This window comes from Oncorhynchus nerka, linkage group LG15, assembly GCF_034236695.1.
Source record: "Oncorhynchus nerka isolate Pitt River linkage group LG15, Oner_Uvic_2.0, whole genome shotgun sequence".
NCBI lineage: Eukaryota > Metazoa > Chordata > Actinopteri > Salmoniformes > Salmonidae > Oncorhynchus > Oncorhynchus nerka.
Window position 1 is genome coordinate 12,964,309 of NC_088410.1, and position 26,529 is coordinate 12,990,837.

Consider the following 26,529-nt stretch of genomic DNA (forward strand, 5'->3'; position numbering starts at 1 on the left):
ACATATCTACAATACATTATTACACACTACTATACCACAACATGTCTACAATACAACACATTATTACACACTACTCTACTACAACATATCTACAATACATTATTACACACTACTCTACCACAACATATCTACAACACATTATTACACACTACTCTACAACAACACATCTACAATACATTATTACACACTACTCTACCACGACATATCTACAATACAACACATTATTACACACTACTCTACCACGACATATCTACAATACATTATTACACACTACTCTACCACAACATATCTACAATACAACACATTATTACACACTACTCTACCACAACATATCTACAATACAATACATTATTACACACTACTCTACCACAACATATCTACAACACATTATTACACACTACTCTACCACAACATATCTACAATACAATACATTATTACACACTACTCTACCACAACATATCTACAACACATTATTACACACTACTCTACAACAACACATCTACAATACATTATTACACACTACTCTACCACAACATATCTACAATACATTATTACACACTACTCTACTACAACATATCTACAATACAACACATTATTACACACTACTCTACCACAACATATCTACAATACAATACATTATTACACACTACTCTACTACAACATATCTACAATACAACACATTATTACACACTACTCTACCACATCATATCTACAATACAACACATTATTACACACTACTCTACCACAACATATCTACAATACAACACATTATTACACACTACTCTACCACAACATATCTACAATACAACACATTATTACACACTACTCTACTACAACATATCTACAATACAATACATTATTACACACTACTCTACTACAACATATCTACAATACAATACATTATTACACACTACTCTACTACAACATCTCTACAATACATTATTACACACTACTCTACCACAACATATCTACAATACAACACATTATTACACACTACTCTACTACAACATATCTACAATACAACACATTATTACACACTACTCTACTACAACATATCTACAATAGAATACATTATTACACACTACTCTACTACAACATATCTACAATACAATACATTATTACACACTACTCTACCACAACATATCTACAATACATTATTACACACTACTCTACCACAACATATCTACAATACATTATTACACACTACTCTACCACAACATATCTACAACACATTATTACACACTACTCTACTACAACATATCTACAATACATTATTACACACTACTCTACTACAACATATCTACAATACAATACATTATTACACATTACTCTACTACAACATATCTACAATACAATACATTATTACACACTACTCTACCACGACATATCTACAACACATTATTACACACTACTCTACCACAACATATCTACAATACAATACATTATTACACACTACTCTACCACAACATATCTACAACACATTATTACACACTACTCTACCACAACATATCTACAATACATTATTACACACTACTCTACTACAACATATCTACAATACAATACATTATTACACACTACTCTACCACAACATATCTACAATACATTATTACACACTACTCTACTACAACATATCTACAATACAATACATTATTACACATTACTCTACTACAACATATCTACAATACAATACATTATTACACACTACTCTACCACAACATATCTACAATACATTATTACACACTACTCTACCACAACATATCTACAATACAACACATTATTACACACTACTCTACCACATCATATCTACAATACATTATTACACACTACTCTACCACAACATATCTACAATACAACACATTATTACACATTACTCTACAACAACATATCTACAACACATTATTACACACTACTCTACCACAACATATCTACAATACATTATTACACACTACTCTACCACAACATGTCTACAATACAACACATTATTACACACTACTCTACCACAACATATCTACAATACATTATTACACACTACTCTACTACAACATATCTACAACACATTATTACACACTACTCTACCACAACATGTCTACAATACAACACATTATTACACACTACTCTACCACAACATGTCTACAATACAATACATTATTACACACTACTCTACTACAACATATCTACAATACATTATTACACACTACTCTACCACAACATGTCTACAATACAACACATTATTACACACTGCTCTACCACAACATATCTACAACACATTATTACACATTACTATACCACAACATATCTACAATACATTATTACACACTACTCTACCACATAATATCTACAATACATTATTACACACTACTCTACTACAACATATCTACAATACATTATTACACATTACTCTACTACAACATATCTACAATACATTATTACACATTACTCTACTACAACATATCTACAATACATTATTACACACTACTCTACTACAACATATCTACAACACATTATTACACATTACTCTACTACAACATATCTACAATACATTATTACACACTACTCTACTACAACATATCTACAACACATTATTACACACTACTCTACCACGACATATCTACAATACAATACATTATTACACACTACTCTACCACATCATATCTACAATACAACACATTATTACACACTACTCTACCACAACATATCTACAATACATTATTACACACTACTCTACAACATCATATCTACAATACATTATTACACACTACTCTACAACAACATATCTACAATACATTATTACACACTACTCTACCACAACATATCTACAATACAACACATTATTACACACTACTCTACAACAACATATCTACAATACAACACATTATTACACACTACTCTACTACAACATATCTACAATACAACACATTATTACACACTACTCTACTACAACATATCTACAATACATTATTACACACTACTCTACCACGACATATCTACAATACATTATTACACACTACTCTACAACATCATATCTACAATACATTAATACACACTACTCTACCACAACATATCTACAATACATTATTATACACTACTCTACTACAACATATCTACAATACAACACATTATTACACACTACTCTACTACAACATATCTACAATACATTATTACACACTACTCTACTACAACATATCTACAATACATTATTACACATTACTCTACCACAACATATCTACAATACATTATTACACACTACTCTACTACAACATATCTACAATACATTATTACACACTACTCTACTACAACATATCTACAATACATTATTACACACTACTCTACTACAACATATCTACAATACATTATTACACACTACTCTACTACAACATATCTACAATACAACACATTATTACACACTACTCTACTACAACATATCTACAATACATTATTACACACTACTCTACTACAACATATCTACAATACATTATTACACATTACTCTACCACAACATATCTACAATACATTATTACACACTACTCTACCACAACATATCTACAATACATTATTACACACTACTCTACTACAACATATCTACAATACATTATTACACACTACTCTACTACAACATATCTACATTATTACACACTACTCTACCACAACATATCTACAATACATTATTACACACTACTCTACTACAACATATCTACAATACATTATTACACACTACTCTACTACAACATATCTACAATACAACACATTATTACACACTACTTTACTACAACATATCTACAACACATTATTACACACTACTCTACTTCAACATATCTACAATACAACACATTATTACACACTACTCTACCACAACATATCTACAATACAATACATTATTACACACTACTCTACTACAACATATCTACAATACAATATTACACACTACTCTACAACATCATATCTACAATACATTATTACACACTACTCTACCACATCATATCTACAATACATTATTACACACTACTCTACCACATCATATCTACAATACATTATTACACACTACTCTACCACATCATATCTACAATACAACACATTATTACACACTACTCTACAACAACATATCTACAATACAACACATTTCCCTTGATTATTTCCCCTAACCCAACCTCCCCTAATTGGAGTAAACTAAAGGACAACAACACTTAGGCTTCTACTTCCAGCTTATACATACTTTATATTTTTTACAATCGTTATCTTTTGTTTGTTTTTAGTCTCATCCTTCAGCTACCATAAACCCCTCCCATCTATCTCTGATCACCACCCAGTCCCATCCTTCAGCTCCCCTCAACCTTTACCATCTATCTCTGATCACCACCCAGTCTCATCCTTCAGCTACCATAAACCCCTCCCATCTATCTCTGATCACCACCCAGTCTCATCCTTCAGCTACCATAAACCCCTCCCATCTATCTCTGATCACCACCCAGTCTCATCCTTCAGCTACCATAAACCCCTCCCATCTATCTCTGATCACCACCCAGTCCCATCCTTCAGCTACCATAAACCCCTCCCATCTATCTCTGATCACCACCCAGTCCCATCCTTCAGCTCCCCTCAACCTTTACCATCTATCTCTGATCACCACCCAGTCTCATCCTTCAGCTACCCTCAACCTTTACCATCTATCTCTGATCACCACCCAGTCCCATCTTTCAGCTACCCTCAACCTTTACCATCTATCTCTGATCACCACCCAGTCCCATCCTTCAGCTACCCTCAACCTTTACCATCTATCTCTGATCACCACCCAGTCCCATCTTTCAGCTACCCTCAACCTTTACCATCTATCTCTGATCACCACCCAGTCCCATCCTTCAGCTACCCTCAACATTTACCATCTATCTCTGATCACCACCCAGTCCCATCCTTCAGCTCCCCTCAACCTTTACCATCTATCTCTGATCACCACCCAGTCCCATCCTTCAGCTACCCTCAACCTTTACCATCTATCTCTGATCACCACCCAGTCCCATCCTTCAGCTCCCCTCAACCTTTACCATCTATCTCTGATCACCACCCAGTCCCATCCTTCAGCTACTCTCAACCTTAACCATCTATCTCTGATCACCACCCAGTCTCATTCTTCAGCTACCCTCAACCCCTCCCATCTATCTCTGATCACCACCCAGTCCCATCCTTCAGCTACCCTCAACCCCTCCCATCTATCTCTGATCACCACCCAGTCTCATTCTTCAGCTAACCTCAAATTTAACCATCTATCTCTGATCACCACCCAGTCCCATCCTTCAGCTCCCCTCAACCCCTCCCATCTATCTCTGATCACCACCCAGTCCCATCCTTCAGCTACCCTCAACCCCTCCCATCTATCTCTGATCACCACCCAGTCCCATCCTTCAGCTACCCTCAACCCCTCCCATCTATCTCTGATCACCACCCAGTCCCATCAATCAGCTACCCTCAAATTTAACCATCTATCTCTGATCCCCACCTAGTCCCATCCTTCAGCTACCCTCAACCTTTACCATCTATCTCTGATCACCACCCAGTCTCATCTTTCAGCTACCCTCAACCTTTACCATCTATCTCTGATCACCACCCAGTCCCATCCTTCAGCTCCCCTCAACCTTTACCATCTATCTCTGATCACAACCCAGTCCCATCCTTCAGCTACCCTCAACCTTTACCATCTATCTCTGATCACCACCCAGTCCCATCCTTCAGCTCCCCTCAACCTTTACCATCTATCTCTGATCACCACCCAGTCTCATTCTTCAGCTACCCTCAACCCCTCCCATCTATCTCTGATCACCACCCAGTCCCATCCTTCAGCTACCCTCAAGCCCTCCCATCTATCTCTGATCACCACCCAGTCTCATTCTTCAGCTAACCTCAAATTTAACCATCTATCTCTGATCACCACCCAGTCCCATCCTTCAGCTCCCCTCAACCCCTCCCATCTATCTCTGATCACCACCCAGTCCCATCCTTCAGCTACCCTCAACCCCTCCCATCTATCTCTGATCACCACCCAGTCCCATCCTTCAGCTACCCTCAACCCCTCCCATCTATCTCTGATCACCACCCAGTCCCATCAATCAGCTACCCTCAAATTTAACCATCTATCTCTGATCCCCACCTAGTCCCATCCTTCAGCTACCCTCAACCTTTACCATCTATCTCTGATCACCACCCAGTCTCATCTTTCAGCTACCCTCAACCTTTACCATCTATCTCTGATCACCACCCAGTCCCATCCTTCAGCTCCCCTCAACCTTTACCATCTATCTCTGATCACAACCCAGTCCCATCCTTCAGCTACCCTCAACCTTTACCATCTATCTCTGATCACCACCCAGTCCCATCCTTCAGCTCCCCTCAACCTTTACCATCTATCTCTGATCACCACCCAGTACCATCCTTCAGCTACCCTCAACCTTAACCATCTATCTCTGATCACCACCCAGTCTCATCCTTCAGCTACCCTCAACCCCTCCCATCTATCTCTGATCACCACCCAGTCCCATCCTTCAGCTACCCTCAACCCCTCCCATCTATCTCTGATCACAACCCAGTCCCATCCTTCAGCTACCCTCAACCTTTACCATCTATCTCTGATCACCACCCAGTCCCATCCTTCAGCTCCCCTCAACCTTTACCATCTATCTCTGATCACCACCCAGTCCCATCCTTCAGCTACCCTCAACCTTAACCATCTATCTCTGATCACCACCCAGTCTCATCCTTCAGCTACCCTCAACCCCTCCCATCTATCTCTGATCACCACCCAGTCCCATCCTTCAGCTACCCTCAACCCCTCCCATCTATCTCTGATCACCACCCAGTCTCATCCTTCAGCTAACCTCAAATTTAACCATCTATCTCTGATCACCACCCAGTCCCATCCTTCAGCTCCCCTCAACCCCTCCCATCTATCTCTGATCACCACCCAGTCCCATCCTTCAGCTACCCTCAACCCCTCCCATCTATCTCTGATCACCACCCAGTCCCATCCTTCAGCTACCCTCAACCCCTCCCATCTATCTCTGATCACCACCCAGTCCCATCCTTCAGCTACCCTCAAATTTAACCATCTATCTCTGATCCCCACCCAGTCCCATCCTTCAGCTACCCTCAACCTTTACCATCTATCTCTGATCACCACCCAGTCTCATCTTTCAGCTACCCTCAACCTTTACCATCTATCTCTGATCACCACCCAGTCCCATCCTTCAGCTACCCTCAACCTTTACCATCTATCTCTGATCACCACCCAGTCCCATCCTTCAGCTCCCCTCAACCTTTACCATCTATCTCTGATCACAACCCAGTCCCATCCTTCAGCTACCCTCAACCTTTACCATCTATCTCTGATCACCACCCAGTCCCATCCTTCAGCTACCCTCAACCTTAACCATCTATCTCTGAACACCACCCAGTCTCATCAATCAGCTACCCTCAAATTTAACCATCTATCTCTGATCCCCACCCAGTCCCATCCTTCAGCTACCCTCAACCTTTACCATCTATCTCTGATCACCACCCAGTCTCATCTTTCAGCTACCCTCAACCTTTACCATCTATCTCTGATCACCACCCAGTCCCATCCTTCAGCTACCCTCAACCTTTACCATCTATCTCTGATCACCACCCAGTCCCATCCTTCAGCTCCCCTCAACCTTTACCATCTATCTCTGATCACAACCCAGTCCCATCCTTCAGCTACCCTCAACCTTTACCATCTATCTCTGATCCCCACCCAGTCCCATCCTTCAGCTACCCTCAACCCCTCCCATCTATCTCTGATCACAACCCAGTCCCATCCTTCAGCTACCCTCAACCTTTACCATCTATCTCTGATCACCACCCAGTCCCATCCTTCAGCTCCCCTCAACCTTTACCATCTATCTCTCATCACCACCCAGTCCCATCCTTCAGCTACCCTCAACCTTAACCATCTATCTCTGATCACCACCCAGTCTCATCCTTCAGCTACCCTCAACCCCTCCCATCTATCTCTGATCACCACCCAGTCCCATCCTTCAGCTACCCTCAACCCCTCCCATCTATCTCTGATCACCACCCAGTCTCATCCTTCAGCTAACCTCAAATTTAACCATCTATCTCTGATCACCACCCAGTCCCATCCTTCAGCTCCCTCAACCCTCCCATCTATCTCTGATCACCACCCAGTCCCATCCTTCAGCTACCCTCAACCCCTCCCATCTATCTCTGATCACCACCCAGTCCCATCCTTCAGCTACCCTCAACCCCTCCCATCTATCTCTGATCACCACCCAGTCCCATCCTTCAGCTACCCTCAAATTTAACCATCTATCTCTGATCCCCACCCAGTCCCATCCTTCAGCTACCCTCAACCTTTACCATCTATTTCTGATCACCACCCAGTCTCATCTTTCAGCTACCCTCAACCTTTACCATCTATCTCTGATCACCACCCAGTCCCATCCTTCAGCTACCCTCAACCTTTACCATCTATCTCTGATCACCACCCAGTCCCATCCTTCAGCTCCCTCAACCTTTACCATCTATCTCTGATCACAACCCAGTCCCATCCTTCAGCTACCCTCAACCTTTACCATCTATCTCTGATCACCACCCAGTCCCATCCTTCAGCTACCCTCAACCTTAACCATCTATCTCTGAACACCACCCAGTCTCATCAATCAGCTACCCTCAAATTTAACCATCTATCTCTGATCCCCACCCAGTCCCATCCTTCAGCTACCCTCAACCTTTACCATCTATCTCTGATCACCACCCAGTCTCATCTTTCAGCTACCCTCAACCTTTACCATCTATCTCTGATCACCACCCAGTCCATCCTTCAGCTACCCTCAACCTTTACCATCTATCTCTGATCACCACCCAGTCCCATCCTTCAGCTCCCTCAACCTTTACCATCTATCTCTGATCACAACCCAGTCCCATCCTTCAGCTACCCTCAACCTTTACCATCTATCTCTGATCACCACCCAGTCCCATCCTTCAGCTCCCTCAACCTTTACCATCTATCTCTGATCACCACCCAGTCCCATCCTTCAGCTACCCTCAACCTTAACCATCTATCTCTGATCACCACCCAGTCTCATCCTTCAGCTACCCTCAACCCTCCCATCTATCTCTGATCACCACCCAGTCCCATCCTACAGCTACCCTCAACCCCTCCCATCTATCTCTGATCACCACCCAGTCTCATCCTTCAGCTAACCTCAAATTTAACCATCTATCTCTGATCACCACCCAGTCCCATCCTTCAGCTACCCTCAACCCCTCCCATCTATCTCTGATCACCACCCAGTCCCATCCTTCAGCTACACTCAACCCCTCCCATCTATCTCTGATCACCACCCAGTCCCATCCTTCAGCTACCCTCAAATTTAACCATCTATCTCTGATCACCACCCAGTCCCATCCTTCAGCTCCCCTCAACCCCTCCCATCTATCTCTGATCACCACCCAGTCCCATCCTTCAGCTACCCTCAACCCCTCCCATCTATCTCTGATCACCACCCAGTCCCATCCTTCAGCTACCCTCAACCCCTCCCATCTATCTCTGATCACCACCCAGTCCCAACCTTCAGCTCCCCTCAACCCCTCCCATCTATCTCTGATCACCACCCAGTCCCATCCTTCAGCTCCCCTCAAATCTATCTCTGATCACCACCCAGTCCCATCCTTCAGCTCCCCCCAACCCCTCCCATCTATCTCTGATCACCACCCAGTCCCATCCTTCAGCTCCCCTCAACCCCTCCCATCTATCTCTGATCACCACCCAGTCCCATCCTTCAGCTCCCTCAACCTTTACCATCTATCTCTGATCACCACCCAGTCCCATCCTTCAGCTACCCTCAACCCCTCCCATCTATCTCTGATCACCACCCAGTCTCATTCTTCAGCTAACCTCAAATTTAACCATCTATCTCTGATCACCACCCAGTCCCATCCTTCAGCTCCCTCAACCCCTCCCATCTATCTCTGATCACCACCCAGTCCCATCCTTCAGCTACCCTCAACCCTCCCATCTATCTCTGATCACCACCCAGTCCCATCCTTCAGCTACCCTCAAATGTAACCATCTATCTCTGATCACCACCCAGTCCCATCCTTCAGCTCCCTCAACCCCTCCCATCTATCTCTGATCACCACCCAGTCCCATCCTTCAGCTCCCCTCAACCCCTCCCATCTATCTCTGATCACCACCCAGTCCCATCCTTCAGCTCCCCTCAACCCTCCCATCTATCTCTGATCACCACCCAGTCCCATCCTTCAGCTACCCTCAACCCCTCCCATCTATCTCTGATCACCACCCAGTCCCATCCTTCAGCTACACTCAACCCTCCCATCTATCTCTGATCACCACCCAGTCCCATCCTTCAGCTACCCTCAAATTTAACCATCTATCTCTGATCACCACCCAGTCCCATCCTTCAGCTCCCCTCAACCCCTCCCATCTATCTCTGATCACCACCCAGTCCCATCCTTCAGCTACCCTCAACCCCTCCCATCTATCTCTGATCACCACCCAGTCCCATCCTTCAGCTACCCTCAACCCCTCCCATCTATCTCTGATCACCACCCAGTCCCAACCTTCAGCTCCCTCAACCCTCCCATCTATCTCTGATCACCACCCAGTCCCATCCTTCAGCTCCCCTCAAATCTATCTCTGATCACCACCCAGTCCCATCCTTCAGCTCCCCCAACCCCTCCCATCTATCTCTGATCACCACCCAGTCCCATCCTTCAGCTCCCCTCAACCCTCCCATCTATCTCTGATCACCACCCAGTCCCATCCTTCAGCTCCCCTCAACCTTTACCATCTATCTCTGATCACCACCCAGTCCCATCCTTCAGCTACCCTCAACCCCTCCCATCTATCTCTGATCACCACCCAGTCTCATTCTTCAGCTAACCTCAAATTTAACCATCTATCTCTGATCACCACCCAGTCCCATCCTTCAGCTCCCCTCAACCCCTCCCATCTATCTCTGATCACCACCCAGTCCCATCCTTCAGCTACCCTCAACCCTCCCATCTATCTCTGATCACCACCCAGTCCCATCCTTCAGCTACCCTCAAATGTAACCATCTATCTCTGATCACCACCCAGTCCCATCCTTCAGCTCCCCTCAACCCCTCCCATCTATCTCTGATCACCACCCAGTCCCATCCTTCAGCTCCCTCAACCCCTCCCATCTATCTCTGATCACCACCCAGTCCCATCCTTCAGCTCCCTCAACCCCTCCCATCTATCTCTGATCACCACCCAGTCCCATCCTTCAGCTCCCTCACCCCCTCCCATCTATCTCTGTTCACCACCCAGTCCCATCCTTCAGCTCCCCTCAACCCTCCCATCTATCTCTGATCACCACCCAGTCCCATCCTTCAGCTCCCTCAACCCCTCCCATCTATCTCTGATCACCACCCAGTCCCATCCTTCAGCTCCCCTCAACCCCTCCCATCTATCTCTGATCACCACCCAGTCCCATCCTTCAGCTCCCCTCAACCCTCCCATCTATCTCTGATCACCACCCAGTCCCATCCTTCAGCTCCCTCAACATTTACCATCTATCTCTGATCACCACCCAGTCCCATCCTTCAGCTACCCTCAACCCCTCCCATCTATCTCTGATCACCACCCAGTCTCATCTTTCAGCTAACCTCAAATTTAACCATCTATCTCTGATCACCACCCAGTCCCATCCTTCAGCTCCCCTCAACCCCTCCCATCTATCTCTGATCACCACCCAGTCCCATCCTTCAGCTACCCTCAACCCCTCCCATCTATCTCTGATCACCACCCAGTCCCATCCTTCAGCTACCCTCAACCCCTCCCATCTATCTCTGATCACCACCCAGTCCCATCCTTCAGCTACCCTCAAATTTAACCATCTATCTCTGATCACCACCCAGTCCCATCCTTCAGCTCCCTCAACCCTCCCATCTATCTCTGATCACCACCCAGTCCCATCCTTCAGCTCCCCTCAACCCCTCCCATCTATCTCTGATCACCACCCAGTCCCATCCTTCAGCTCCCCTCACCCCCTCCCATCTATCTCTGATCACAACCCAGTCCCATCCTTCAGCTACCCTCAACCTTTACCATCTATCTCTGATCACCACCCAGTCCCATCCTTCAGCTACCCTCGACCTTAACCATCTATCTATGATCCCCACCCAGTCCCATCCTTCAGCTACCCTCAACCTTTACCATCTATCTCTGATCACCACCCAGTCTCATCTTTCAGCTACCCTCAACCTTTACCATCTATCTCTGATCACCACCCAGTCCCATCCTTCAGCTACCCTCAACCCCTCCCATCTATCTCTGATCACCACCCAGTCCCATCCTTCAGCTACCCTCAACCCTCCCATCTATCTCTGATCACCACCCAGTCCCATCCTTCAGCTACCCTCAAATTTAACCATCTATCTCTGATCCCACCCAGTCCCATCCTTCAGCTACCCTCAACCTTTACCATCTATTTCTGATCACCACCCAGTCTCATCTTTCAGCTACCCTCAACCTTTACCATCTATCTCTGATCACCACCCAGTCCCATCCTTCAGCTACCCTCAACCTTTACCATCTATCTCTGATCACCACCCAGTCCCATCCTTCAGCTCCCTCAACCTTTACCATCTATCTCTGATCACAACCCAGTCCCATCCTTCAGCTACCCTCAACCTTTACCATCTATCTCTGATCACCACCCAGTCCCATCCTTCAGCTACCCTCAACCTTAACCATCTATCTCTGAACACCACCCAGTCTCATCAATCAGCTACCCTCAAATTTAACCATCTATCTCTGATCCCCACCCAGTCCCATCCTTCAGCTACCCTCAACCTTTACCATCTATCTCTGATCACCACCCAGTCTCATCTTTCAGCTACCCTCAACCTTTACCATCTATCTCTGATCACCACCCAGTCCAATCCTTCAGCTACCCTCAACCTTTACCATCTATCTCTGATCACCACCCAGTCCCATCCTTCAGCTCCCCTCAACCTTTACCATCTATCTCTGATCACAACCCAGTCCCATCCTTCAGCTACCCTCAACCTTTACCATCTATCTCTGATCACCACCCAGTCCCATCCTTCAGCTCCCCTCAACCTTTACCATCTATCTCTGATCACCACCCAGTCCCATCCTTCAGCTACCCTCAACCTTAACCATCTATCTCTGATCACCACCCAGTCTCATCCTTCAGCTACCCTCAACCCCTCCCATCTATCTCTGATCACCACCCAGTCCCATCCTTCAGCTACCCTCAACCCCTCCCATCTATCTCTGATCACCACCCAGTCTCATCCTTCAGCTAACCTCAAATTTAACCATCTATCTCTGATCACCACCCAGTCCCATCCTTCAGCTACCCTCAACCCCTCCCATCTATCTCTGATCACCACCCAGTCCCATCCTTCAGCTACACTCAACCCCTCCCATCTATCTCTGATCACCACCCAGTCCCATCCTTCAGCTACCCTCAAATTTAACCATCTATCTCTGATCACCACCCAGTCCCATCCTTCAGCTCCCTCAACCCCTCCCATCTATCTCTGATCACCACCCAGTCCCATCCTTCAGCTACCCTCAACCCCTCCCATCTATCTCTGATCACCACCCAGTCCCATCCTTCAGCTCCCCTCAACCCCTCCCATCTATCTCTGATCACCACCCAGTCCCATCCTTCAGCTACCCTCAACCCCTCCCATCTATCTCTGATCACCACCCAGTCCCAACCTTCAGCTCCCTCAACCCCTCCCATCTATCTCTGATCACCACCCAGTCCCATCCTTCAGCTCCCCTCAAATCTATCTCTGATCACCACCCAGTCCCATCCTTCAGCTCCCCCCAACCCCTCCCATCTATCTCTGATCACCACCCAGTCCCATCCTTCAGCTCCCCTCAACCCCTCCCATCTATCTCTGATCACCACCCAGTCCCATCCTTCAGCTCCCCTCAACCTTTACCATCTATCTCTGATCACCACCCAGTCCCATCCTTCAGCTACCCTCAACCCCTCCCATCTATCTCTGATCACCACCCAGTCTCATTCTTCAGCTAACCTCAAATTTAACCATCTATCTCTGATCACCACCCAGTCCCATCCTTCAGCTCCCCTCAACCCCTCCCATCTATCTCTGATCACCACCCAGTCCCATCCTTCAGCTACCCTCAACCCCTCCCATCTATCTCTGATCACCACCCAGTCCCATCCTTCAGCTACCCTCAAATGTAACCATCTATCTCTGATCACCACCCAGTCCCATCCTTCAGCTCCCCTCAACCCCTCCCATCTATCTCTGATCACCACCCAGTCCCATCCTTCAGCTCCCCTCAACCCCTCCCATCTATCTCTGATCACCACCCAGTCCCATCCTTCAGCTCCCTCAACCCCTCCCATCTATCTCTGATCACCACCCAGTCCCATCCTTCAGCTCCCCTCACCCCTCCCATCTATCTCTGTTCACCACCCAGTCCCATCCTTCAGCTCCCCTCAACCCCTCCCATCTATCTCTGATCACCACCCAGTCCCATCCTTCAGCTCCCCTCAACCCTCCCATCTATCTCTGATCACCACCCAGTCCCATCCTTCAGCTCCCTCAACCCCTCCCATCTATCTCTGATCACCACCCAGTCCCATCCTTCAGCTCCCCTCAACCCCTCCCATCTATCTCTGATCACCACCCAGTCCCATCCTTCAGCTCCCCTCAACATTTACCATCTATCTCTGATCACCACCCAGTCCCATCCTTCAGCTACCCTCAACCCCTCCCATCTATCTCTGATCACCACCCAGTCTCATCTTTCAGCTAACCTCAAATTTAACCATCTATCTCTGATCACCACCCAGTCCCATCCTTCAGCTCCCCTCAACCCCTCCCATCTATCTCTGATCACCACCCAGTCCCATCCTTCAGCTACCCTCAACCCCTCCCATCTATCTCTGATCACCACCCAGTCCCATCCTTCAGCTACCCTCAACCCCTCCCATCTATCTCTGATCACCACCCAGTCCCATCCTTCAGCTACCCTCAAATTTAACCATCTATCTCTGATCACCACCCAGTCCCATCCTTCAGCTCCCCTCAACCCCTCCCATCTATCTCTGATCACCACCCAGTCCCATCCTTCAGCTCCCCTCAACCCCTCCCATCTATCTCTGATCACCACCCAGTCCCATCCTTCAGCTCCCCTCACCCCCTCCCATCTATCTCTGATCACAACCCAGTCCCATCCTTCAGCTACCCTCAACCTTTACCATCTATCTCTGATCACCACCCAGTCCCATCCTTCAGCTACCCTCGACCTTAACCATCTATCTATGATCCCCACCCAGTCCCATCCTTCAGCTACCCTCAACCTTTACCATCTATCTCTGATCACCACCCAGTCTCATCTTTCAGCTACCCTCAACCTTTACCATCTATCTCTGATCACCACCCAGTCCCATCCTTCAGCTACCCTCAACCTTTACCATCTATCTCTGATCACCACCCAGTCCCATCCTTCAGCTCCCCTCAACCTTTACCATCTATCTCTGATCACAACCCAGTCCCATCCTTCAGCTACCCTCAACCTTTACCATCTATCTCTGATCACCACCCAGTCCCATCCTTCAGCTCCCCTCAACCTTTACCATCTATCTCTGATCACCACCCAGTCCCATCCTTCAGCTACCCTCAACCTTAACCATCTATCTCTGATCACCACCCAGTCTCATCCTTCAGCTACCCTCAACCCCTCCCATCTATCTCTGATCACCACCCAGTCCCATCCTTCAGCTACCCTCAACCCCTCCCATCTATCTCTGATCACCACCCAGTCTCATCCTTCAACTAACCTCAAATTTAACCATCTATCTCTGATCACCACCCAGTCCCATCCTTCAGCTCCCTCAACCCCTCCCATCTATCTCTGATCACCACCCAGTCCCATCCTTCAGCTACCCTCAACCCCTCCCATCTATCTCTGATCACCACCCAGTCCCATCCTTCAGCTACCCTCAACCCCTCCCATCTATCTCTGATCACCACCCAGTCCCATCCTTCAGCTACCCTCAAATGTAACCATCTATCTCTGATCACCACCCAGTCCCATCCTTCAGCTCCCCTCAACCCCTCCCATCTATCTCTGATCACCACCCAGTCCCATCCTTCAGCTCCCTCAACCCCTCCCATCTATCTCTGATCACCACCCAGTCCCATCCTTCAGCTCCCTCAACCCTCCCATCTATCTCTGATCACCACCCAGTCCCATCCTTCAGCTCCCTCACCCCTCCCATCTATCTCTGTTCACCACCCAGTCCCATCCTTCAGCTCCCCTCAACCCCTCCCATCTATCTCTGATCACCACCCAGTCCCATCCTTCAGCTCCCCTCAACCCCTCCCATCTATCTCTGATCACCACCCAGTCCCATCCTTCAGCTCCCCTCAACCCCTCCCATCTATCTCTGATCACCACCCAGTCCCATCCTTCAGCTCCCCTCAACCCCTCCCATCTATCTCTGATCACCACCCAGTCCCATCCTTCAGCTCCCTCAACATTTACCATCTATCTCTGATCACCACCCAGTCCCATCCTTCAGCTACCCTCAACCCCTCCCATCTATCTCTGATCACCACCCAGTCTCATCTTTCAGCTAACCTCAAATTTAACCATCTATCTCTGATCACCACCCAGTCCCATCCTTCAGCTCCCCTCAACCCCTCCCATCTATCTCTGATCACCACCCAGTCCCATCCTTCAGCTACCCTCAACCCTCCCATCTATCTCTGATCACCACCCAGTCCCATCCTTCAGCTACCCTCAACCCCTCCCATCTATCTCTGATCACCACCCAGTCCCATCCTTCAGCTACCCTCAAATTTAACCATCTATCTCTGATCACCACCCAGTCCCATCCTTCAGCTCCCCTCAACCCCTCCCATCTATCTCTGATCACCACCCAGTCCCATCCTTCAGCTCCCCTCAACCCCTCCCATCTATCTCTGATCACCACCCAGTCCCATCCTTCAGCTCCCTCACCCCCTCCCATCTATCTCTGATCACAACCCAGTCCCATCCTTCAGCTACCCTCAACCTTTACCATCTATCTCTGATCACCACCCAGTCCCATCCTTCAGCTACCCTCGACCTTAACCATCTATCTATGATCCCCACCCAGTCCCATCCTTCAGCTACCCTCAACCTTTACCATCTATCTCTGATCACCACCCAGTCTCATCTTTCAGCTACCCTCAACCTTTACCATCTATCTCTGATCACCACCCAGTCCCATCCTTCAGCTACCCTCAACCTTTACCATCTATCTCTGATCACCACCCAGTCCCATCCTTCAGCTCCCCTCAACCTTTACCATCTATCTCTGATCACAACCCAGTCCCATCCTTCAGCTACCCTCAACCTTTACCATCTATCTCTGATCACCACCCAGTCCCATCCTTCAGCTCCCCTCAACCTTTACCATCTATCTCTGATCACCACCCAGTCCCATCCTTCAGCTACCCTCAACCTTAACCATCTATCTCTGATCACCACCCAGTCTCATCCTTCAGCTACCCTCAACCCCTCCCATCTATCTCTGATCACCACCCAGTCCCATCCTTCAGCTACCCTCAACCCCTCCCATCTATCTCTGATCACCACCCAGTCTCATCCTTCAACTAACCTCAAATTTAACCATCTATCTCTGATCACCACCCAGTCCCATCCTTCAGCTCCCCTCAACCCCTCCCATCTATCTCTGATCACCACCCAGTCCCATCCTTCAGCTACCCTCAACCCCTCCCATCTATCTCTGATCACCACCCAGTACCATCCTTCAGCTACACTCAACCCCTCCCATCTATCTCTGATCACCACCCAGTCCCATCCTTCAGCTACCCTCAAATTTAACCATCTATCTCTGATCACCACCCAGTCCCATCCTTCAGCTCCCCTCAACCCCTCCCATCTATCTCTGATCACCACCCAGTCCCATCCTTCAGCTACCCTCAACCCCTCCCATCTATCTCTGATCACCACCCAGTCCCATCCTTCAGCTCCCCTCAACCCCTCCCATCTATCTCTGATCACCACCCAGTCCCATCCTTCAGCTACCCTCAACCCCTCCCATCTATCTCTGATCACCACCCAGTCCCAACCTTCAGCTCCCCTCAACCCCTCCCATCTATCTCTGATCACCACCCAGTCCCATCATTCAGCTCCCCTCAACCCCTCCCATCTATCTCTGATCACCACCCAGTCCCATCCTTCAGCTCCCCCAACCCCTCCCATCTATCTCTGATCACCACCCAGTCCCATCCTTCAGCTCCCTCAACCCCTCCCATCTATCTCTGATCACCACCCAGTCCCATCCTTCAGCTACCCTCAACCCCTCCCATCTATGTCTGATCACCACCCAGTCCCATCCTTCAGCTACCCTCAACCCCTCCCATCTATCTCTGATCACCACCCAGTCCCATCCTTCAGCTACCCTCAAATGTAACCATCTATCTCTGATCACCACCCAGTCCCATCCTTCAGCTCCCCTCAACCCCTCCCATCTATCTCTGATCACCACCCAGTCCCATCATTCAGCTCCCCTCAACCCCTCCCATCTATCTCTGATCACCACCCAGTCCCATCCTTCAGCTACACTCAACCCCTCCCATCTATCTCTGATCACCACCCAGTCCCATCCTTCAGCTCCCCTCACCCCCTCCCATCTATCTCTGTTCACCACCCAGTCCCATCCTTCAGCTCCCCTCAACCCCTCCCATCTATCTCTGATCACCACCCAGTCCCATCCTTCAGCTCCCCTCAACCCCTCCCATCTATCTCTGATCACCACCCAGTCCCATCCTTCAGCTACCCTCAACCCTCCCATCTATCTCTGATCACCACCCAGTCCCATCCTTCAGCTCCCTCAACCCCTCCCATCTATCTCTGATCACCACCCAGTCCCATCCTTCAGCTCCCCTCAACCTTTACCATCTATCTCTGATCACCACCCAGTCCCATCCTTCAGCTACCCTCAACCCCTCCCATCTATCTCTGATCACCACCCAGTCTCATCCTTCAGCTAACCTCAAATTTAACCATCTATCTCTGATCACCACCCAGTCCCATCCTTCAGCTCCCCTCAACCCCTCCCATCTATCTCTGATCACCACCCAGTCCCATCCTTCAGCTACCCTCAACCCCTCCCATCTATCTCTGATCACCACCCAGTCCCATCCTTCAGCTACCCTCAACCCCTCCCATCTATCTCTGATCACCACCCAGTCCCATCCTTCAGCTACCCTCAAATTTAACCATCTATCTCTGATCACCACCCAGTCCCATCCTTCAGCTCCCCTCAACCCCTCCCATCTATCTCTGATCACCACCCAGTCCCATCCTTCAGCTCCCCTCAACCCCTCCCATCTATCTCTGATCACCACCCAGTCCCATCCTTCAGCTCCCCTCAACCCCTCCCATCTATCTCTGATCACCACCCAGTCCCATCCTTCAGCTCCCCTCACCCCCTCCCATCTATCTCTGATCACAACCCAGTCCCATCCTTCAGCTACCCTCAACCTTTACCATCTATCTCTGATCACCACCCAGTCCCATCCTTCAGCTACCCTCAACCTTAACCATCTATCTCTGATCACCACCCAGTCTCATCAATCAGCTACCCTCAAATTTAACCATCTATCTCTGATCCCCACCCAGTCCCATCCTTCAGCTACCCTCAACCTTTACCATCTATCTCTGATCACCACCCAGTCTCATCTTTCAGCTACCCTCAACCTTTACCATCTATCTCTGATCACCACCCAGTCCCATCCTTCAGCTACCCTCAACCTTTACCATCTATCTCTGATCACCACCCAGTCCCATCCTTCAGCTCCCCTCAACCTTTACCATCTATCTCTGATCACAACCCAGTCCCATCCTTCAGCTACCCTCAACCTTTACCATCTATCTCTGATCACCACCCAGTCCCATCCTTCAGCTCCCCTCAACCTTTACCATCTATCTCTGATCACCACCCAGTCCCATCCTTCAGCTACCCTCAACCTTAACCATCTATCTCTGATCACCACCCAGTCTCATCCTTCAGCTACCCTCAACCCCTCCCATCTATCTCTGATCACCACCCAGTCCCATCCTTCAGCTACCCTCAACCCCTCCCATCTATCTCTGATCACCACCCAGTCTCATCCTTCAACTAACCTCAAATTTAACCATCTATCTCTTATCACCACCCAGTCCCATCCTTCAGCTCCCCTCAACCCCTCCCATCTATCTCTGATCACCACCCAGTCCCATCCTTCAGCTACCCTCAACCCCTCCCATCTATCTCTGATCACCACCCAGTCCCATCCTTCAGCTACACTCAACCCCTCCCATCTATCTCTGATCACCACCCAGTCCCATCCTTCAGCTACCCTCAAATTTAACCATCTATCTCTGATCACCACCCAGTCCCATCCTTCAGCTCCCCTCAACCCCTCCCATCTATCTCTGATCACCACCCAGTCCCATCCTTCAGCTACCCTCAACCCCTCCCATCTATCTCTGATCACCACCCAGTCCCATCCTTCAGCTCCCTCAACCCCTCCCATCTATCTCTGATCACCACCCAGTCCCATCCTTCAGCTACCCTCAACCCCTCCCATCTATCTCTGATCACCACCCAGTCCCAACCTTCAGCTCCCCTCAACCCCTCCCATCTATCTCTGATCACCACCCAGTCCCATCCTTCAGCTCCCCTCAACCCCTCCCATCTATCTCTGATCACCACCCAGTCCCATCCTTCAGCTCCCCCAACCCCTCCCATCTATCTCTGATCACCACCCAGTCCCATCCTTCAGCTCCCCTCAACCCCTCCCATCTATCTCTGATCACCACCCAGTCCCATCCTTCAGCTCCCCTCAACCTTTACCATCTATCTCTGATCACCACCCAGTCCCATCCTTCAGCTACCCTCAACCCCTCCCATCTATCTCTGATCACCACCCAGTCTCATCCTTCAGCTAACCTCAAATTTACATTTTACATTTACATTTAAGTCATTTAGCAGACGCTCTTATCCAGAGCGACTTACAAATTGGTGCGTTCACCTTAAGACATCCAGTGGAACAGCCACTTTACAATAGTGCATCTAAATCTTTTAAGGGGGGGGGGGGTGAGAAGGATTACTTTATCCTATCCTAGGTATTCCTGAAAGAGGTGGAATCAACATGGAATAGACGTTGAAATGACGTCTTTGCCCAGTGGGTACTGATAACAACCACAGCTAACAACCACCACTACAGCACAAATGTGGTTTATATTCAAACTTTGGCTGGCTAGGCTACCTAGACATTTTTAATTCAAAATTATTGATTGTAATGAATCAATCAACACAATAGTGATGACATACTGTTTGATTAACTCTTCAATTACAAATGCAAAGGCCTTACATGATGCAACCCTGAATAAAGCAAGCTCAGCCCCGGTAGTTTTATTGTCCAATTGCAATTGTTGTCTCTTTGCCTGTGTAAAGGACTTCCCATTAGTTTATTTAAAAAGATATAATGAATATGAACAAGTACAAGGTTGCTGCACTTTGACAGGGTTTCAATGGTTTCGTCCTCCCTAGGGCCCTGTATAAGTCTTAATTTAACCATCTATCTCTGATCACCACCCAGTCCCATCCTTCAGCTCCCCTCAACCCCTCCCATCTATCTCTGATCACCACCCAGTCCCATCCTTCAGCTACCCTCAACCCCTCCCATCTATCTCTGATCACCACCCAGTCCCATCCTTCAGCTACCCTCAACCCCTCCCATCTATCTCTGATCACCACCCAGTCCCATCCTTCAGCTACCCTCAAATTTAACCATCTATCTCTGATCACCACCCAGTCCCATCCTTCAGCTCCCCTCAACCCCTCCCATCTATCTCTGATCACCACCCAGTCCCATCCTTCAGCTCCCTCAACCCCTCCCATCTATCTCTGATCACCACCCAGTCCCATCCTTCAGCTCCCTCAACCCCTCCCATCTATCTCTGATCACCACCCAGTCCCATCCTTCAGCTACCCTCACCCCTCCCATCTATCTCTGTTCACCACCCAGTCCCATCCTTCAGCTCCCCTCAACCCCTCCCATCTATCTCTGATCACCACCCAGTCCCATCCTTCAGCTCCCCTCAACCCCTCCCATCTATCTCTGATCACCACCCAGTCCCATCCTTCAGCTACCCTCAACCCCTCCCATCTATCTCTGATCACCACCCAGTCCCATCCTTCAGCTCCCCTCAACCCCTCCCATCTATCTCTGATCACCACCCAGTCCCATCCTTCAGCTCCCCTCAACCTTTACCATCTATCTCTGATCACCACCCAGTCCGGTCCTTCAGCTACCCTCAACCACTCCCATCTATCTCTGATCACCACCCAGTCTCATCCTTCAGCTAACCTCAAATTTAACCATCTATCTCTGATCACCACCCAGTCCCATCCTTCAGCTCCCCTCAACCCCTCCCATCTATCTCTGATCACCACCCAGTCCCATCCTTCAGCTACCCTCAACCCCTCCCATCTATCTCTGATCACCACCCAGTCCCATCCTTCAGCTACCCTCAACCCCTCCCATCTATCTCTGATCACCACCCAGTCCCATCCTTCAGCTACCCTCAAATTTAACCATCTATCTCTGATCACCACCCAGTCCCATCCTTCAGCTCCCCTCAACCCCTCCCATCTATCTCTGATCACCACCCAGTCCCATCCTTCAGCTCCCCTCACCTCCTCCCATCTATCTCTGATCACCACCCAGTCCCATCCTTCAGCTCCCCTCAACCCCTCCCATCTATCTCTGATCACCACCCAGTCCCATCCTTCAGCTCCCCTCAACCCCTCCCATCTATCTCTGATCACCACCCAGTCCCATCCTTCAGCTACCCTCAACCCCTCCCATCTATCTCTGATCACCACCCAGTCCCATCCTTCAGCTCCCCTCAACCCCTCCCATCTATCTCTGATCACCACCCAGTCCCATCCTTCAGCTCCCCTCAACCCCTCCCATCTATCTCTGATCACCACCCAGTCCCATCCTTCAGCTCCCCCAACCCCTCCCATCTATCTCTGATCACCACCCAGTCCCATCCTTCAGCTCCCTCAACCCCTCCCATCTATCTCTGATCACCACCCAGTCCCATCCTTCAGCTCCCCTCAACCTTTACCATCTATCTCTGATCACCACCCAGTCCCATCCTTCAGCTACCCTTAACCTTAACCATCTATCTCTGATCACCACCCAGTCTCATCCTTCAGCTACCCTCAACACCTCCCATCTATCTCTGATCACCACCCAGTCCCATCCTTCAGCTCCCCTCAACCCCTCCCATCTATCTCTGATCACCACCCAGTCCCATCCTTCAGCTCCCCTCAACCCCTCCCATCTATCTCTGATCACCACCCAGGCCCATCCTTCAGCTCCCATAACCCCTCCCATCTATCTCTGATCACCACTCAGTCCCATCCTTCAGCTCCCCTCAACCCCTCCCATCTATCTCTGATCGCCACCCAGTCCCATCCTTCAGCTCCCCTCAACCCCTCCCATCTATCTCTGATCACCACCCAGTCCCATCCTTCAGCTACCCTCATCCCCTCCCATCTATCTCTGATCACCACCCAGTCCCATCCTTCAGCTCCCCTCAACCCCTCCCATCTATCTCTGATCACCACCCAGTCCCATCCTTCAGCTCCCCTCAACCCCTCCCATCTATCTCTGATCACCACCCAGTTTTGATTTCTATTTGCCGTATATTTTTCAATTGTGATGTTTCACAAAAGTTCTGAACCTTTCTATTCTCATACATTCTACATATTGTAAATTAAAGATAAACATTTTTGCTAAAGAGTATTATTATATCAGTGATCGATTGACTATCACTTTTTAAATCACTCAGCAGTGCGATTTGCAGAGTTAGGTCATTCTGTAGTGGAATTACTTTGCTTCCGTCCAGGCCTGAGGACATTTTCCTGTAGCTTATGGCAAATAGGTAGTGGAGCTAGTTAAAGATAAAGGTGTGTGTGTGTGTGTGTGTGTGTGTGTGTGTGTAACAATAAACTTTACAGTAAAAGAACAACATGGAGGAGAATAAAGAACGTAAAATGACCAACAACATCCATATTACTGTATCTGGTAGTTACTGTATATCTTTCACTCTGCCCTCTGGTAGTTACTGTATATCTTTCACTCTGCTCTCTGGAAGTTACTGTATATCTTTCACTCTGCCATCTGGTAGTTACTGTATATCTTTCACTCTGCCATCTGGTAGTTACTGTATATCTTTCACTCTGCACATCTGGTAGTTACTGTATATCTTTCACTCTGCCATCTGGTAGTTACTGTATATCTTTCACTCTGCCATCTGGTAGTTACTGTATATCTTTCACTCTGCACATCTGGTAGTTACTGTATATCTTTCACTCTGCCATCTGGTAGTTACTGTATATATTTCACTCTGCACATCTGGTTGTCTGAAAATTGACCCATCCATGGTAGGAAAATAGTTTGAAGGAAAACTTAGTATGTTGCTATTTTATCGGTAAACGTCTCTTAAAAAGGTTGACTGGATCAAAGTAGCGGGAATAACGGGAAAAAGTGATGTACAACATGTGATGTAATAGGCCTTTCTAGAAGAAAAAGAAACGCTATTTAGGCGAGGTGCTGGCTAGCGGAGTAGAAAACTTGAAAATAAAAGAGAGCCGCACACTCTAGGAGCTCAGATGCAATAATATAATTACCAACGTTTCGACAGCCAAGCTGTCTTCATCAGGGTGTAATCACAAACACTGCGGGATGTCTCGTTTATGTAGTGTCAGAAGACACAGGTGTCTGTAATCATGGCCAAGAGTGGCCTAATATCATTGGTTCATTATCAAATATTAAAATGTCATACAAAGAACAGCATACAAACAACAAATATGATCACAGATTAATTTGACTACACAAGCTTACAAACAATTACAATGGCAAAGTCACAATAAACACAAGAATGGCTTCAGATCAAAGTCTACGTTGAGACTGAAGGGCACAAGGGTCTTTAAATTAAAGATCCAGGCAGCCTCTCGTTTTAACAATAAATGATCAAGGTCACCCCCTCTCCTAGGCCCACCTGAAAATGTCTATGTTCTAATCTAGCTATGAATTCATAACACAGTAATATCCTATGAATTCATAACACAGTAATATCTATGAATTTATAGCACAGTAATATCCTATGAATTCATAGCACAGTAATATCCTATGAATTTATAGCACAGTAATATCTATGAATTCATAGCACAGTAATATCCTATGAATTCATAGCACAGTAATATCTATGAATTTATAGCACAGTAATATCCTATGAATTTATAGCACAGTAATATCCTATGAATTCATAGCACAGTAATATCCTATGAATTCATAGCGCAGTAATATCCTATGAATTCATAGCACAGTAATATCCTATGAATTTATAGCACAGTAATATCCTATGAATTCATAGCACAGTAATATCCTATGAATTCATAGCACAGTAATATCCTATGAATTCATAACACAGTAATATCCTATGAATTCATAGCGCAGTAATATCCTATGAATTCATAGCACAGTAATATCCTATGAATTCATAGCACAGTAATATCCTATGAATTCATAGCACAGTAATATCCTATGAATTCATAGCACAGTAATATCCTATGAATTCATAGCACAGTAATATCCTATGAATTCATAACACAGTAATATCTATGAATTCATAACACAGTAATATCCTATGAATTCATAGCACAGTAATATCCTATGAATTCATAGCACAGTAATATCCTATGAATTCATAGCTAGCACTTTGCACGTCATTCGCAGGAGTGAAGAAGGCTGATATAATCTACATTTTAAATGGTGAAGTTTAGTGATTTCAATCAAGAGATGTTGTCAAGAGACACAGTGACTGTCTCATCCATGAAGTTGTATTACAGGCCTAGACCCTAACCTGATTTGATATCAAACAGTTAGTGTCATGTGTGTTTTGTGTGCAAAGTAGGCTTTTCAATAGAAAAGACTGCTGACAAGACTGTGTGTGTGTGTGTGTGTGTGTGTGTGTGTGTGTGTGTGTGTGTGTGTGTGTGTGTGTAGGAGCTGGTAGCTGCTTCTGAGAGGGAACAGATGCCAGCAGAGGCAGAGAGCGCCAAACTCCCCAGCACCTCTTCTGGAATGTAAGTGGACATTGAGTATATTTGCCAGGTATTAAAACGATGTATTCACTGGTGAGATTGATTATATGAGTCTACTGGTGTGGTGGTGGAGAGATAATCAACTGTAAAAGCAGTGGATTTCCCCTTTAACAACTCTATTAGAATGTAAAACATCATCCTCATAAACTGATGGAAATTAATGTAGAACAGTGTAGTGACCACAGCATGTAGTGGTGGTGTAGGGGAACAGAACAGTGTAGTGACCACAGCATGTGGTGGTGTAGGGGAACAG